General features: G+C 33.8%; 1 pseudogene across 1 annotated transcript; it reads right to left on the bottom strand.

Annotated features, from left to right (window-relative positions):
* Positions 1–1,441: 1,441 nt before the first annotated feature.
* On the bottom strand, positions 1,442–8,988 carry LOC147395400 (adenylate kinase 1, chloroplastic-like; annotated as a pseudogene). The gene is made up of 5 exons (XR_015180445.1): positions 8,813–8,988; positions 4,743–6,026; positions 2,703–2,845; positions 1,870–2,142; positions 1,442–1,780 (listed from the first exon to the last, which is right to left on the bottom strand). The product of XR_015180445.1 is annotated as an adenylate kinase 1, chloroplastic-like (transcript).
* Between the last annotated feature and the right edge of the window lie 9,345 nt (positions 8,989–18,333).

Here is an 18,333-nt window from a genome sequence, read left to right on the forward strand (position 1 = left end):
CTTGGTTGCTTTCACTGCACATTTTGAAATGCATTTTTTTATAGAAAGAAACAGACATTGACATAACCCTTAACCAACACATTTAACAGCACTTAAGTGTTAATGATGCAGAAAATTAACGACTTTTCTCTTAGTGCCCTGAAACATCATCACGCCTGTTGCGGTTCAGTCTTATGAAGGTTTTCACTCTGATACCCTTCCTTTTGGGGCCTTGGCCCGAAGTAGTTTTTTCCTCATGTTTACCCATTCGCAAGGTCACTCCTTCCGTGACTTGAACTTAAGACATCGTGTTGGTTTTGATACTATTTGGTGTAAACCTAATTAATACGCCAAAAGCACCTAGGCGTGGAAAGTTAAGCCCTTAACACATGGTAAGCAAATCCAAACGTGAAATAATAGACCAACACCGGAGTAGAAGGAATTTTTGGTTTTCAGTGACCCATAACTATCTAAAACACATGCATTCTAAGAGAACATTATGCTGAACTGGATTTGAGTTTTGTGTTTCCAAGAAGTAGGGCTGCCAATGGATTGAAATAGACACAAAATCCAATTCAATAACATCGGATCTAGATTGAGGATTAGTTGTGATAAGGATCCCATACTAATGATCAAATTTGATAACCTATAAGATCGGTTCTGTGTTAACCATGCCTTGATCCAATAGAGGCCCCAATGGGATAAAATGTGAGAAATTATGTAAATTGTATTATATATTTTGATTAAAACTTTTATCTTGCATATCAAATCATATTTGATCCAACCTGGATCCAGATTTGGTCATAATATTGAGATTTAATAAGCGCCCATATCAACGAGAGTCCAATTCGATTCTTATTTATTTTTCCCAGATTGATCCAATCTGGGAAAAACTTTGCTCCCCAGGACTAGAGATCAAACTGCAGTCTCCAAAGACCATGATTCATCAATTAGTTTTTGTAGTTTTTCGTTTGTGAGTCGACGATGGGCCAAAAACTCTTTGTAGAGCGTCTCTCAAATTAACTAAATTTGGATTCTCCAATTATGTTAAGCCGAAGGTCAATTTGATTTAATTTGGATAAATCCAGGGAAATGTTTCAAAAAATAAAATGGAAAATTTTCGAAGACCATAAAAATGATGTTTTTAACCTCCCTAAAGCCCTATCTTCTTGTTCATATTTGAAGGTTTAGGAAAGATGGAACCTTGAGGTCGTGGGGGGTTGATTTAGGGGAGATAAATCACCGATAAATTTATAGACTTAATCCGATCCCTTATCCATAGAATTTTTCCAATTAAAAAAAAGATTCGTCGACGGTTTAGTGACGGTGATCCTAATGGCAACCCTTAAAAAACTGACAGCTTAATTGGTTAATAGAACAGAAGAAGCCATCACAGAAATTCCTTCTCAGGTTAAATCATTGTAAAACACTTGAAATAATAATAGAATTTAGACTGCTATAATCCAAATAATACACCTCATCTCCAAAATTCCGACTCAATGGCTTCCCTCACTAAGCCGGTAGCCAGATTTAAGGCCTTCATTTCTGAAAAAAGTAATTTTTCATTTTCTTTTGTCGAATTTTCTATTGACGTAAATCTCAAACTTACAAAGAATGACAAATCCACCGTAAAAATTCGGTACAATCTTATAACAACTCATGCCACTGCAGACTGCTTGTCATAATGGTCGTCGAGATTCAGAGCTTGTAGCAGCTTCGGCCACGATTCTGGGATTCCTCCTGGCAAATCAAACTCCAATAACTTGCCTCTGCTGCAGTAGAACTCCTCAACTGGTTGGCTCTGTTGGAACAAAACAAAAATACTTGGAACTTAAACTAACAAAACTAACGAAGATATGATTAAAACTGCTTGAGATGATGGAGCATTACCATTTCATTGTATATTCGGAGACGTTCTTTTACTATTGCATCTGTATCATCTGATCGAGTAATGAGCTTCAACTCACAATTTGGAGGGGGAGGAAGTGGAGCCATGTATATTCCTGGTCCCCCATTCTCATCCTTGATGTTAATAGAAGCAACATTGAAATTCCCTCCACATTGGCTACAAATTCTTCTTCCAAGGCATTTCTCAAGTATTATATCTTCCCGGAGCTTTAAATTTATCACCAAGTCGATATTTGTAACATCCTCCAATATTTCCTTAAAAAGAAAGAACAAACAAAATGCAGCATAAGAGGTCTGCCGAATAACAATAGAACACAATAATACAAAGCTACGGGGTTAGGATGCCAAGACTAAAATTATGACATTATAGCAGTCCCTCTAATGGAATAGAGAACAAGATTTCCAGGCCTCGATCAGACCAGATTAGAGGAAACATCAAATCAATATGTATATACCCCCCTCTCCCTTATCATAAACATGTGCAATTGTGTATCCTGAGGGAAAAATCTACAATTCTTGCACATGCCGCATCAGTGAGTTTTTGAGTTATTCTGTCAGATTATGTTAGAAAATCAGGCACTCAATGACAATGTATCTGGTATTTAAGATCATTAGATTTTTGGCCTGAGAGTTCTTCTAGTGGGACGAATCAAATGGTGAACTCTAACCACGTTGCATATGTTACATGTCAGGCAATAAGACATGTTTAGCATGGATCATTTCAATAACTTTATTTGATATATTCCTTCAAGATCGATAGATTAAGCCAAACTTAAATTTTAACATGCCTACCCTTTGTCGCAAAAGGTGCTCACCGCTTGTGTTATTGTCCGAGGGAAACCATCAAAGAATAAATCCCTATTCACCATTAGCTTCCCCAGCTTCAAGTTGCTTAGACAACAAACGAAAAATAATATCATCCGACAACAGTTTCCCTTGGTTTACAATCTCCGCAAGCCGCAAAAGACAATAAAGAAAATAAACAAAGCATGAAAGAAAATAACATTAAATGGAAGCACAGTAGGTTGGTCAAAGGCTCAAAGCACCAGTTTCATACTTTCTTACGTTGCTTGCCCAGTTTTTGAATCTTAAAATTTTGTAATCCACTCATTAGACAGAATGAAGCACTCAATCCTTCATAAAATCTCGACTTTTGTAGGGTAGAGAACTAACTATGTAGTTTAGTCTCTCATACAATGATTTTTGTCCATGAAAGGGGTATCAAAATATATGGCACGAGTCGGTCACACTAAAGAACTGTTTTAGGTTAAAAATAAACACAATTAGGCTTAGACCCATAGTTCAGTTGGTTTGACACATTGCAAAGCCACTTTGAGGTCGTGGGTTGAAGTCCAGCTTACCCATCCAAAAAAAAAATCAACCCAATTGAGATTATTATATTCTTATCTACTACATTCATGAGATGAAAATTGGAAGGGAAAAGAAAAAGAGTGGTGAATGGAGAGGTTTAAAAAAGCCTGTACATAGGATAGTTGCAATCATCCAGACAAGTTGATTCTTGATCTAAGATCTGACCTAAATGCGACCATTGAATGGTGGATCTCAAGCCCCCAGGCATGTGTGGTAAATGCTGAAATTTCACTTGTTTATTCCATAGTGTTTATATATACTCCATTCTTTGAATATCCAATATAGTCCTCATTTTCCTAGGCTCCCTCTGACATATAATCCCTGACGTGGCATGTGCTAGAACCATAGTTTCCTCGGGATACACAACTGCACATCTTCATAAATATTACAGTTTTATATCCCGAGGAAAAATCTATGATTCTTGCACATGCCACGGCAAGAAACGTATGTCAAAGGGGGGTGTCAGAAAATCATTATTTTATCCAATATCCTTCAAAGGGATGCATTTCTTGTTATAGATTGCCACTTATTGCTAAGGAAAGGGAAAAATTGTTGTTCCTCGATTTCGCGACAGGAAATTCAAGGGTATCAAGAACCACAATCTTTATGCTAATCCAATAAATGTATGATATAGCCTAACAAAAAAAATAAATTATTAACCGTATTATTGGCCTTAATAAATGTTGTTAATGTTCACGTGCTATTTTAGTATTTTACCCACTTATTTTATCTTTTTTTTATAAGATAAAAATGCACCCATCTAAACGTTCACACACTCTTAAGCATGGACCCATTTTTTCACAAGGATATATTTTTGATAACCAGGTATCCTTGTAACCTTTTTTTTCCAGTAAATGTTTCATAAAGGGCAGCATTATTTCATTAAACATTAATTTGCATATTCCTTTTAACTTATTTCAATTGACTTTCTCATAGTTTGTGACTTATTCAATCTACTCCTACATTTTCTAGAATGTGTTTATTTCTAATTTTATGATTTAAGATACGCATTTTAGATATAATATACTACTCTTTAATTTAAAACTCGTTTTGATGTCTCGTCTCGTCTCGTCCATGAGCGAGACCAAGTTGCCTCGGAAGAGTTTTCCGATACGTTTGAGTCTCGTTCAACAATGAGAAAAAAAGAACTCTGGTATTAAATCTAGTCCGATACCGAGACATCTCGAACGAGATTTAAAACCATGTTTACGCATGAATTGGTGTGGCAATAGCAGGTCTAAAAAAAAACATGGATGGAGACAGTGAAAGCAGAGGATATTTCGCACGAATTAAAACAAAATTTTAAATTCTTCATTTTTAGCACAGATCGTTAGAACACATACACACAAATTTCGATGTCCAGAATCTGATTGTGCCGTTCGATCTATGCGGTCAGATCTCATTGTTAATGCAATAAATCCCAAATAATTAAAAAAAAATATACGAAATTTAACAAAAAAGTGATAATTGAATCCTAGCAAACCTGTTGAGAGAGGGGACTAGAGGAGGAGAGATCCTCTCGAACGATATCACCAGAAGAGATGTGAGGGACACCAAGGAGATTAGAGAGACGGCTGGCGTAGGTTCCTTTGCCTACGCCAGGGCAACCCAAGAAAACCCATTGGACGTTTCTGTCCTTAATATCTGAACGAAGTTGAAGGGTACTTTCGGAAATTACAGCTGAAGATAATCTTCTCATTAGAGTAATAGACATGCAAGACAACGAAAATCCTCTTTCTCTTACCAGGCGGTTCAAGGCCGACATGGAAAGAAGAAATCGAGTTGCAGAAGAGAGAGAGAGTCAGAGAAATGAAATGTGGATCGACCCAATTATAGGACCCTTGATGGCTGGGTGAGATGATCACCGAATCAGTTCAAGATTTGCATGAAACACATGTATTTGGAATTTGGAATTGTATGACCTACGTAACCATGCAATCAAATATGCCATATGCCACCCTGCACAGAATGAGAGATCTCTAGATAAACCCCCTTAGAAAAATTGTACACAAGTAGATACAAAGAAACAAAAAATTACACACAAATGTCTCTTGTGACTGAGTTTCAGTTTCACATGCAAATGTCTGTTTTTGGGGATAAAGCTTTTAGTTTCAGTTGTGCTGTTGTTGTTTCAGAAGTTATTTTCCTTCATGTTTGTATTGCCTGGATTCTTCAAATCTGTGTTTGTCTGCCTTCAGCTTTTAAACTCACTCATTGAAGCTCCTTGGATTCCCTCCATTGACTTCCTTTTAGTCCCGAGACCAGGGCGTTTTATTAACTTAGTTCTTGCCGTCCTATGTGGGGATCTCTCACTTTTCTTGAGGATCTTCAAAGCCAGTGTCTTCAGTGGAGCAGTAATGTCCAATGGCAGAAGAATCTCCTCCAACTCATGCCACTCAAGATCTTCAGAGTCACCATCTTCATACACCACCCGATACCAACCCAATTCCCCATCAAACTTCACCACTGTGCCAGAATAATACTGCTCCCCAAACAACTTCCGAACTTCTCTGCCTTCCAACCACTTACCAAAACCAGGATGTCTTTTTGGTTCAATATCACTTGGATTGTCGAAATGAGGGAGAGAAGAGTCGCTTGGAGCCACATTTGGCACCCCATTAATGACAATAGCGGGCTCTCCAGGTATCTCGTAAATGCTCGCCAATATGGTTCCCGAATCTGGCTCACCGCAAGTTCTTTCCATTTATAAAAGCAAAGTTCTTCAAATGGTGATCCTTCTTGATAAGCTCGACATGAGAATGAACATGCTATATAATAACAGGATTAAAGATCAATTACTAAATGGAAATAAAGGTTCCTCACAAAGAAATAAACATGAAGATAAAACATGCAAATATTTGACCAGGTTATAGCATGGTAAAGAATGTAACATGGACATGGCTAATTGAACTTTCAAACAGAGTATATAAGTGGTATTTCTAGATGAAAGATAAAACAATATGTTATGTGTATGCCTTGTATTCTGTTGGGAAAAGGGATTGTACATTAAGGGTTCAACTTGGTTCAGTTTGGGGCCAAATTGAAACCGAACCGAACCGACCTAGGTCGGTTCCACTAAACAAGAACCAGAACTGGACCGAATTGCCCAGAAACCAAACCGAACTAACGTCGGTTTGGTTTGATGCAGGAGCGGAGCTCGAAGGAAGCAGTGGGGGGCACTTGCCCCACAAACTTTGAGATACACCTTATTTTCAACTAATTACATACCCTTATTTGCTCTCCCCGTTCCCCCCAATCTCCCTCCCCATTTGCCCCCCTCGCCTCCCTCTAATTTTTGAAGATGAAATTGCCTCTTGACTGGGCCTTCTCTCATAGACTAATTGGAAATGACCTAAATATCCTTTTCTTTAACTTCTAACAAAAATCTCTGAATTTTTCCCCAAAATCATCTTCAAGCTCTTCAATGTACCATTAACTATCTTTGCCCCCACTGCAAAAAAAAAATCCTGGTTCTAAGGGTTGCCAATATCCTATAAACTTGCTTGGAAGTAACAAACATTTTAATGGAAAAAAAAAAAAAAAACATGAAACATTTCATATAATAAATCATTAGCAAGGTATTAAATTTCGATTTCGGTTAGTCTGGAAATGGAAATATTTCGATGAATGTGGAAATGAATACAATTTTTGGAAATGATGGAAATGACAGAAATATTAATGAAATTTTCATTAACCCTGTAGGAAACGATAAAATAGGCATTAAAACACACCCATTAAGTCATCAAATTACAATAAACTACCATATAGAGTGAGAAATTGAATATCAACAACATTTAGCTACAATACACAGATGTATTGAGAGGCCGACAATGGAAATAAAAAATAATAATGTTGCATTAACTACATACAACTTAATATGTATGACATCAAAATGAAGAACTATTAAGAATTGCATTCACGTGTAATTATATTTCTTTTATTTTTTTTAATAAGTATGATTAAGTTGCTAATGTATCCAACTAATTGAAACATGGTTGCTTGTATGCATGCTTATATAAATGTACTAATATGCTAAGAACACATTAAAATAAGATGATATATATGACTAAGTAATCATAATTATACTAATGGATGAATGTTCTATGCAATTTTTATTAGTAAATACTATGTGTAATTTACAAGTTCTTCCTAAAAAGCAATTATGAGTTTTTTTTTTTTTTAAGAAAATATTTCGGTCGAAATTTACTATTCATCAAAATATTTCCACCGAAATATTGCATATTTATACATAAAAAAATGATAATTTCGGCCGAAATTCACTATCCATCAAAATATTTCACGAAATGAATAGTGATTTCCACCGAAATATATACAAATTTTTTTTTGTTGGTTATATTCATGATGGAACTTGTGGAAATGGAAATATTTCGGTATATTTCTGAAATATGTCGAAATTTAATACCATGGTCATTAGTCTATGTCCCAACTCTTAAGCAGTAAGCACAATAAAAATAAAAAAATAAAAAAAAATCAATCATCTCAGCATGGGTGCACCTCCTTGCTAAGATAGTTGGGTGGCAGCACACCTCCTACCCGAAGGTGGGGTTTCCGCACCCAAATGTTGGGGTTATTTTTTTAGCCAATTCTGTAATTATCCGCTATGGCGGAAAATTTGATATTTTGGAAAGAAAGGGAGTTGGTTATGGATTAGGTAACCAAAAGGGAGAGTTGGTTTCGTATGGGAAAAACTAAGGTTATATAAGTAAGGGATGTAATCATTCTCGTACATAGTGAAATTTTCTCAACTCTTATCTATGGATGTAGCCATAGCTGAACCACATTAATCTTAAGCTAAAATTTCTTGGTTTCTTGATGGTTCTTGTTTGTTTCATGGTGCAAACATCTCTAGATCTAAGGATCTTCATCCACACTATATGAAAACAGCCCCAAAGCAGTGTGCTTTAAAATTCCTTCGCGACTTTATTGGTGTTCTTGACACTACAAAATGTGGAGGTAACTAATTATCACAAAAAAAATTCCCCATATTTTGCATTATATAATCGACACAAAAAATATAACACAGATTTGAATGGAGGCACAGATTTTGGGTTAACTGAGGTTGTGAAGCAGAACATCCTAAAAAAATCCAATCTCTTGATTTTGGAGAATAATATAAGTAATTTAATTTCTAAATTTCATTTATAAGTTGTTTTAGACTGATACCTTGTCTGGATTTATAAGCAAAAAAAAAAAAAAAAGGGTTGTAAAAATTGAGAATTGTGGTTTAATCCGCCAAATTCATACCCTAAAATTGTTAATGTGGAGAATTTAATGGTTTTTGTGAAAAAAAAACCCGAATTTGAAACTCGAGAATTTGAAATTAGGGTTGTTTTGGGTGTTTGAATCCATGGATTTGAAAGTGAGGTGAAGGGTTAGAAGAGGAAACTGATGGATTATGAGATTGAAGCATGTTTGTAAGAAAATTGCGTGGGGTGGATTATGATTTGAGAAAGCTTCGAGGGTTTTCTCCTACTAAACAATGCTCTTCTCGCAAACCCTAACCCTAGATTTAGAAATAAAGAAAGAAAGACACCTTACAAGAGAAAAAGTGCCCGTGGATGTTGCTGCTTCCTTACTCCCAACGGTTTTAGAACAAGAATACTGCATAAGATCTCTTCATGTGTGTGGTTGAGCTTTCAAATTTGATTTGAACAGTTTATACTAGAGGTTTTTTTCTTTTCTTTTTCTTTTAATTTAGATATATTAATGCTGGAGTGACCTCAGTGTGCGACACAAGGCGCATGCACCCGTAAATGCGTTTTCTCTGAAATACGAGTAAAATACATTTACGGACATGTGTGCGCCACTGCATCAAGGTGTCTCTAGCTGAGGCCACTCTAGCACGACTCTTTTATACATCCACTTTGATCTCCTTACAAAAACTCATAGACCGTAATTTGTTATTGTTAATTTGTAAATCACTTTTTATTGGATTGGAATTTTTGAAATAGACTGATTTTTTGGGAGGATGATATTCTAACCATAGAGATCATCTTCACATAAACTATTATGAAACTTTTTAGTCAAATGGGACAACACTTTGACAACCAATTTGGTTGTTAAACATTGTCCATGTATACGTATATAGGAGAACATTCACAGACCATATATTATACCAAACATTTTTCAATATGTGGGTTAGAAGTTTTGGAATGGGCTGATTTTTTGGGAGGATGATCTCCTGACCATAGAGATCATCTTCACATCAATGTTTATGAAACTTTTTAGTAAAATGGGACAAGACTTTGGCAACCAATATGGTTGCTAAACATTGTTCATGTTTACATATATAGGAGAACGTTTAAGGGACATATATTAAACCAAACATTTTTCAATATGTGGGTTAGAAGTTTCGGAATGGGTTAATTTTTTGTGAAGATGATCTTTTCACCATAAAGATCATCTTTACAAAAATTCAGCCTATTCTGAAACTTAACACATATATTGATCTGAAACTTCTAACCCATATATTGAAAAATGTTCAGCACAATATTTAGTTTTGTCTATGGTTCTTGAACCTGACCCATATGTAAATTTTGATGTATCGAAACGGCATGTATGAGAAATTACTGGCCCAGTGCCCCATAGGCCCATCCTTCTTTTTTAATATATACTTATAAAAGAAGAATAAGTCGTGATAATCGGACTACCCCAAGCGGCACACTCAATCAACTCCCCTGACGTAACAAGTTCGGGAGCCGTAGATCTGTACACTTCGAGATACAAGATTCCCTTGGATATACTTTTATGGGGAAGTGCACTTGTGTATCCCGAGGCATACAAATCTGAGGCTCCTGAACTTGTCACGTCAGGAGAGTCGATTGAGTGTGCCACTTGGGGTAGTTAGATTATCTCGATTCAAGAATAATATATCCGTTTTGATATCAAATCAGATACTCAATCGAGTTATTTTACAAAATAATGAAAAAACCAGAACTATATTAAGGGTTTACTACGGCTGTCAATGGGTGACGCTGGGCCTCAAAATCCTAATCCAACCTGGCCCGTTAAATAAAATTTGCAATCCCACCCGGCCCACAAATTTCTTTATGTACGTTATAAATAATTAAATATAACTATAATGTTGTAAAAAAGTTATCGGACTGGCTTCCCAATGGGCCTGGCCCAAAAAATTCTTAAATGGGCCCATATGACTTGAGTTCGGTCCTTGACGGGTCTAATTGGGCAAAAAGCTAATCCCTTAACAGTCTAAGGATCTAGGATTTATTTCAGGTTGAAAATAAGGGTATGAAGATAAATTCATATAAATGAGTGTCAATTTTAACAGAAAAAAAATTAATCATTTTTATGAATTTTAAATTCATAGATGTTTGTTTTGGTAAAAACAAACAAATACCAAAATGACTATTTGACTCTTTTGATTAATATTTTAAAAATGTGGTTGGATGTCTTTATCCTGTAAGTTTGACAACAAAGAGGCCATAATGCTTGTTTTATGTTGTTAGGTACGCCTCTACGATGCCTTATTGCTACTAGGATGAGACATAGGTGGTGTTTGTTAAACTGAAAAAAATAAGTGCTGAATAGCATTAAGCGCTGAAACTTATAAGCGCTGAATTTAAGTGCTGAAAAAGTTGTTTGTTTAGATGCTGAATCATATTTGTTACACATTACTGAAATTGATAAATTGTCTTTGTTACCCTTACAATCATATTATACATTGTTTACATCTTTCAAATGCTTATTTATTATCAAACACAATAAAATATATTATTTCTTATAAAATTAAAATATAATTTATTTTTAAATAATAAATAATACTCAAATCTTCAATTTATAAATAATAATTTCTATTTATAAAAACCCACAAATTTCAAATTAAAAATAATAATGTCATACAAGTCACCAAAATTTGAAATCAACTTTAAAAGAACTTAATTTTGGATGAATAATTTTCAATGGAAATGAAGGATATGTAATTATAAAAGCACCCTATGAATTAATAAGGGCAACCCACACTATAGCCATTTTTTATTTTGTTTTATATGGGTTAAAGTTTTTGGAATGAGCAAATTTTTTGTGAGGATAATCTATATGGTCTAGAGATCATCCTCACCAAAAATCAATCTATTTTGAAACTTCTAACTCATTAAAAATAGTTTTCAAAAAAAAAAAATGGACAATTTACGGTTCTTGAACTTGTTTTGATAGGGTTAGAAGTTTCAAGATGTGCTGATTTTTTGTGAGGATGATCTCCTCATTGTAGAGATCATCATCACCAAAAATCAACTCATTCCAAAACTTTTAACCCATATAAGATAAAATAATTTAGCTATGGTGTGGGTTTATTAATTTGTGGGGTGTTTATATACTTATCCATGGGATATAAGAGGTAATATCCTTTTAAGAATAAGGGCATACTTGTCCGTGTTGAAAAAAGCGAAGTACTTACCGCTTCAGCAATTTTTTTCAGCATCAAAATAGTGCTGAATTTTTTTCACTTATTTTCAGCAATAAGCACGAGTAAACAAACGCGCTATTTTGACAAAAGTGCTAAATTTAATTTTTTTCAGCAATAAGCACTGAAAAATAGCGCAAACAAACACCGCCATACAAGTGATGAAAGAAGGCAATGCTAACGCCAAACCATTCAAATCATGAAAGAAAATCATCAAAAGATCTAGATCTTGATAGAACCAAATAAGGATCAAAGTTTTGATTAAAAATAAATAAAATGAAAAAGATATGTTTGAAATATTTTTTAATATTCTCTTCTTAAAAGAAATAATTGTAACAAATGCTACATTTTGATAGTGTAGCAATTGTTTTGTGGTGATTGCTACCAAGGGCAAATTAGGAGGGACATGAGGGAGTGGGGGCAAATGGGACACGTAATTAGTTGAAAATACAGAATATCTTAAAGTTCTGTGAGGGCAATTGCCCCCAATGGCTCCTTATTAGCTCCGCCCCTGGTAGCGATCACTATACTAATGTACGTCTTACGTCATTTTCACCAAACACTATGTCATAGTAATCGCTATGGTATCAAAACAATCTCTTACTCGTACCAATCCTAAGCTTGTATATGCTATAACTTTTATCCCAATGTTAGTTTTACTATTACATATGTTTTGGGGGTAGTTCATGAACATCTATACAACTAAAATAGCAAAGAGATTCGATCATTATTTTATTTTTTTGCATTTTAAGTTTGTTTTAGTAACTTTGAGTATGTTCAAATGCTACAATAACCTCTAAAAACTACTAAAACAATCTTAAAATGTAAAATATAAAAATGATTAAAAGACATGAAACTCTAACCAAAAGACTATGAAGTAGTGATTGGGCAGTAATAGGGGCAGAGCCAGGATTTGCTCTCGTGGAGGCAACCAAGAGCATTTTTTTTTGTAGCAGGGGCAACAAATAGAGGAAATTTTGGGGGGGGGGGGGGGGGGCAACTACTAGAGTTTTTTTTTTTTTTTTTTTTGTGGTAGCAATAGCGACGAATTTTCTTATCAATTGTTGTTATCTATCGCAATAACTCATGTATCTTCGTAGACTTCAAAAATTCTTGTGGGGGCAAGTGCCCCTGCTTCCCCCGATATAATTACACATGGTGTTGGCACTTAGAGAATAATTTGTCAACACTATGTGGCTCAATCAACACTTAGAACACTTTCAAAATAAATAAACAAATCATTAATTATTCGAAAATTTTCTCTTAAATATAAAAGGATGGTGTATAGTTATTATATTATAAAATGGGTTGGCATCGGTAGATATGAACTTATATAATCCCAACTGTTTATACGGGAATCCAATGATTAGGATAAAAGATGTATCTCGAGAATATGTGACGGATCGTTAAGATTAATCTCAAAATAGAATTGGAGTATAAATAATAGAACGATGGTGTGGTAATATCGCAACCCCTTGTTTAAGATGGAAAAGAGACCGAACGGTATTAACCAATGGAAGGTGAGGTGAATGGTTTGTCGGAACTCGTGACATAAATTACATCTAAATAGAATGTGGTCTCTTTCAATCTCGATATGTGTACATTCCAACTTCCAAGAGTGTTGATCCTGTACTCCCTGAGTAGGGGTTTCAAACCCATTCCATCACTATTGAACACCACGTGGCATTTTTATTTATTTTTGATTGTGGGTCCAATGTTTGTAATTGTAATTTCCTGATGAAAAATATTCAAAAATAAGAAGTAGGGTTTTCAATGGATCCGGTTCGGATCAGATTGGTACTAATGAAATAAATTTTTGTTAGACCCGAACTTGATTTGATATAATATTTGTTGTCTTGGATTTGATCCAATCCAAAAAGAAGAAAAAAATTAATTTTTCAATCTGATTAAATTTGATAAAATTATATATAAAATTTAATATATATTATATATTTAAAAATATAATAAATAGAAAATGTTAATGTTCAAGATTTCATGCGAACATTTGTATTTTACACCACATTCACTTTTCAAAAATTTCCATACATATTTTGTCTTTTAATAAAAAAAAAAAAAATTTGATGAGAGAAGAGGAAAGACAATATATATTATTAAGGGATGTTCTTGAAAAATAATAAGAAGAGAAAAAGCAATAAAATTGGGAGTATTTGTGACAATGATGAGAAGAGAAAAATAAATAAAATTGAAAGTTGTCTTCGCGACAAATAAAGATTGAGATAAAAGGAAGGACAATCGTCCTATTTAAAGTTTCAAACACTTACGGATCGATAAGGTTAGGTCAAAAATCAATTTGATAAATTTTCAAATTAATTTTTTATCGAAACCTAAATCCTTTATCTGAATTTGGAGTTATCAAATGGATAGGCTTTTGGATATAATCCGATCCATTTACACTTCAAAAAGGAAGTGTGGTTGCAATCCAACTCACAGAAGAACATGACTTGCACCCTCCAATAAAACAGAAGATACCCATGGAAGATCAAATTCATGGAGATGTCATTTTAGTGAAAGACTATCCTTACTAAGAGTCAATTTGCTCAAATGAATTATCACATCGTCAATCCAACACTACAATTCTCTAAATTTCATCAAAAAATTTAAATTGATAAAATAAATAAAAATAAAAATTTCTTTTAAACTTGATCCAAGATTTTCAAAATGGATGGGTATCGAACTTCCACCTAACTCCCAAACTTAAAATTAAAATTTAACGATGAAAAATATATATATTTTTTCAAAAATCGTACAATTCTACCTTCGAATCATGTTTTATTTTGATACCAAAGGTGGTCCCAAGTACCCACCTTACTAACTTAGTAAGGCTAGACGGACTTTCGGATTTAAAGGTTCCTCTTTCTCAAAGTCTTACCCATACAGTACTGTCGCTTACGTGGAGCAATCTTATCCGTCCATCAAGAATGTTAAGTAAGATAGGTGTTTGTTCTAACTCCTTCATTATGTTCCCTAAAAGACAAGCAATTATTTACACTTTGAGATCACTCTTTGCAAAGTACAGTAAAAAAAGTACCTCTGACCATCACAGAGACTTTATAATGATATATTAATCAACGGCCCAGAATTCTGTGATTTTAATTAACTTTGAAGGACTGAAAATCTATAAACACGTGTAACTTTTTATTCATTGATCACACACCATTAAATGGGATCAAAGTTACACCATAAGAACAGTTGGATAAAAAAAGTCAAGCTAATTGAATGATAATAATGTTGATGTGATCTATCATATTATTTTCAATACAGATAACCCAACAAATTTGTGTCACTTTCTACCATTTTAGGCGTAAATTGTCGGTCGTCGCCATTAATCTAAAGTCAATCCAATAAAAATAGAATATTAATTATTCGATCTTAAAATCTCATTTTAAACTCTGTTACGAGTGTAATTTTCTTCGATGCATAGTAAGATTGATGTAGATGTTGATCGGAGTCAAATGTCCTTAATACAATCATTAAGTGGATATGAGAGATGAACAAATAACCAATGTTTTAAAAAGAATAACAATCTTCTGCCCCCCTTGACATACATCCCCCTATGCCCCATCACATAATTGTAGATCATTTGCATTGGGATACGTAGAATTATAAATATTTTTGTGTATCTCGAGGTAAATGATCTATTATTTTATGACGGGAGAGCATGTCAGAGGGAGGGAGGGAGGGGGTTTCAGATTATCACGATTCTTTAAAAAATGAATTGGTGATTGTACCAATAATTTATTCATTTGGTCGAACCATGGTTGGTACCTAATTTAGTTTGGGTGGACCAATTTGCATCTATCCAGAAAATATAAAATGCATTTTTTTTCTCAATAATAATTATATTTACTTATTTTGATTGAAAAATAAATTTTCACAAAAATTGATGGCTCACTAATTGAATTGATTTCATTACGATCGAATTGGTCAAACCAAATTGTAGAGCTATCGATTCGATTTGATTTTTAAAACACTAATAGTAACTCTTTGCCCTTCTGCTTTCTATTTATGCACGTCAAGTTTACAATCTCGATTGTCATTCTTTTAAAGATGTTTGGATATATTTAAAAAGAAAGTTCTTTTTTTTTTTTTTAAGTTTAAAAGTTTGTTTAGTCATTTGCTTCCAACTTCAAGCATTTGATCTCTCTCAATTAAGTAGAGTCATAAAAATAACAAGTTTCAAATCACGATCATTTTCTTTTTCAAATCATGTTGTAGCTGCACAAGCCTTGCTCATACTCTACAAAAGACCCACAAAGGAAGAATCCTAGAACAAGAGGAGAAGTGTCTATAATAATAATAATAATAATAATAAAAAGATAAAAATCTAAATTTTTTAGATAGTAAAAAAAAAAAAAGTTACATTTTACTTTAAGAAAAAAAAAAAATCTTAAAATTTATGTTCTTTCGCAAATAATTTCTACTTTGTATCCACTCAGAATTTATGATTAACTTGTTCAGATCCAACTTTTTTTTTTTAAATTTCAAGGTGATATTTGTTTTATTATCAAATTTCAACTCCTCTACTAATTAATTAATTATAAAAAATAAAAAAAAACATATATTGTAAGATTATTGATTCAAATCTATAACTTATTGGGTAAAATTGGTCTACACCAAAGTCTAACCCATATGTCATCAAATTTGATCCATTTGAACATCCCCTCACACTGTTAGAGTTTTACAACAAATATTGGAAAGAAAATTAAAATGTCCTCCCTACAACATAGTAAAATATTTTATTACTGTCGTCCCTTAGATTAGGCAGTTGGATAGGTTCAGAGATCTATGAGATTTGCTAAAGGTTATAATCTCGAGGTACATATGAGCGTGAACCTAGGGAGGACAACAGCATAAAGAGGACGCTAATAAACGCTCTTCAAGACAGAATGTGACTAGACAGTACAGCTATACGGTCCTCCGTATGAAGATGATGAAGCTAGACAATGTGTAGGTCCTCTCTAGACTCTAGACTCTTGTCAGTCCTCACCAGTCATTTTGATACGGCAGCACCATTACTATATCTAATATCCGACAGTAGTGAAATTACTATTATGCCTCTCCCTTGTCTTTTACCTGAACTTTGACCCAATGGAATTCCTATTGTCGTGTATCCACACGTGGATCTTCTTATCTGCATGAACTTGGAATAGTGATATTGTACTACTGGTAGTAAGTTAATATAATAAAGCTTTCTATGCAAACTATTGGATATAGCATTTAAGAACTAGTAAGATTTCTAATTTATTCTTATCCGCGCTTTAGATTGTAAGTGTTTGGAGGAATTTTCAAAACACTAAGGATTTTCTGACTCAAACTTTTCACTCAATTTATACTCGATTGACGTGATAAGAGCACAAAATCATTTATCATTTTTCTTGTGTACCTTAAAGAAAAAGATGTATGATTCTGTGCCCTTGCCACATCAGATGTGTAAAGATTGAGTGAAAATTTTCGAGTTAGAAAAACACGACTCTTTTAAACATCGCATGTACTTCATGATATGTAGCATTAATTATTAAGGTCTAAGTTTGAAATATTTCTTGAATTTTTGTGATAATGAGAGGTATTTGTCAATTTCATGCAGATGTCTTAAGTATTTGATCTATATGAGAATTAACAAAATAACAAAAATAGTAATGTTTGATGCAATGAACCTAAGTTACAACCGTCCTCTTTTTTTTTTTTTTCTAGGTTTGGGGTTGACAAAAAGTGCACACCACATGGGTAGACTTAGAATAAGAGAGACAAGAAAATTTGAAAAGTAAATGAGCAACGAAGAAAAAAATGACTATTTTTTAATAATTATTTTATGAAATTTATCGAGATTCTAAATGTTTTGTGATGGTTGAAAGAGTCATGCATACTAACATCCTATAACACCGTTTGTATAAAAACTCTGGACAACACTCATATCTCAAGAAAAAACATCTATGATTCCATGTACAACATTGCAATGGTTGTTGGAAGTTAGTTTAGCATATTGTTTAAAAATCAATGCCCATCACAAATCATACATTCATACTTATGTTTTTATTTCCCATCTACAATAGTATAAAGAGTCATGATGAATGCACATAGTAAATCATATGCGGTTTGTACGTAATTGATGTGGCAAGGACACATAATCACAAATCTTTTTTTTTTCTTTTCGGGATACACGGGAAATAGATCTGTGGTTCTATGCCCTTGTTACATCAACCGCGTACAGATAACGTATGATTTATTGTGTGCATTCATCAGTGTGTCAATGACTCATGCAAAAAATTTTGAGGATGTCACACATTTCTAAGACGAATCTTGACCGTTGGATTTCTTCTAAATCCTTTTAATTATTTGCAAATTGGACCTGTTTCGCCTTATTAGTTATAGGTGGTACTTGATTGGGGTTCAGCTGAAACGATTGAATGAGCATCAAAGTTTTATATAAATTAATGGTAGTGTAGAAACATTCAGTAGGAAGTAGGGGCATTCAAAGTCATAGCAATTGGAATGACAGAACAGTTCAAACTTCAAAGACCTACCAAAAAGCTATCAATTGTTTTGGGGAAAAACAGTGTGGCTTTTTCAATTTGCATGCTTTTATCATTCAAAGTCGGTTGTCCGAATGTTACGTT

The sequence above is a fragment of the Akebia trifoliata genome, chromosome 8 (assembly GCF_017979445.1).
Source record: "Akebia trifoliata isolate Shusen 1 chromosome 8, ASM1797944v1, whole genome shotgun sequence".
Lineage (NCBI taxonomy): Eukaryota > Viridiplantae > Streptophyta > Magnoliopsida > Ranunculales > Lardizabalaceae > Akebia > Akebia trifoliata.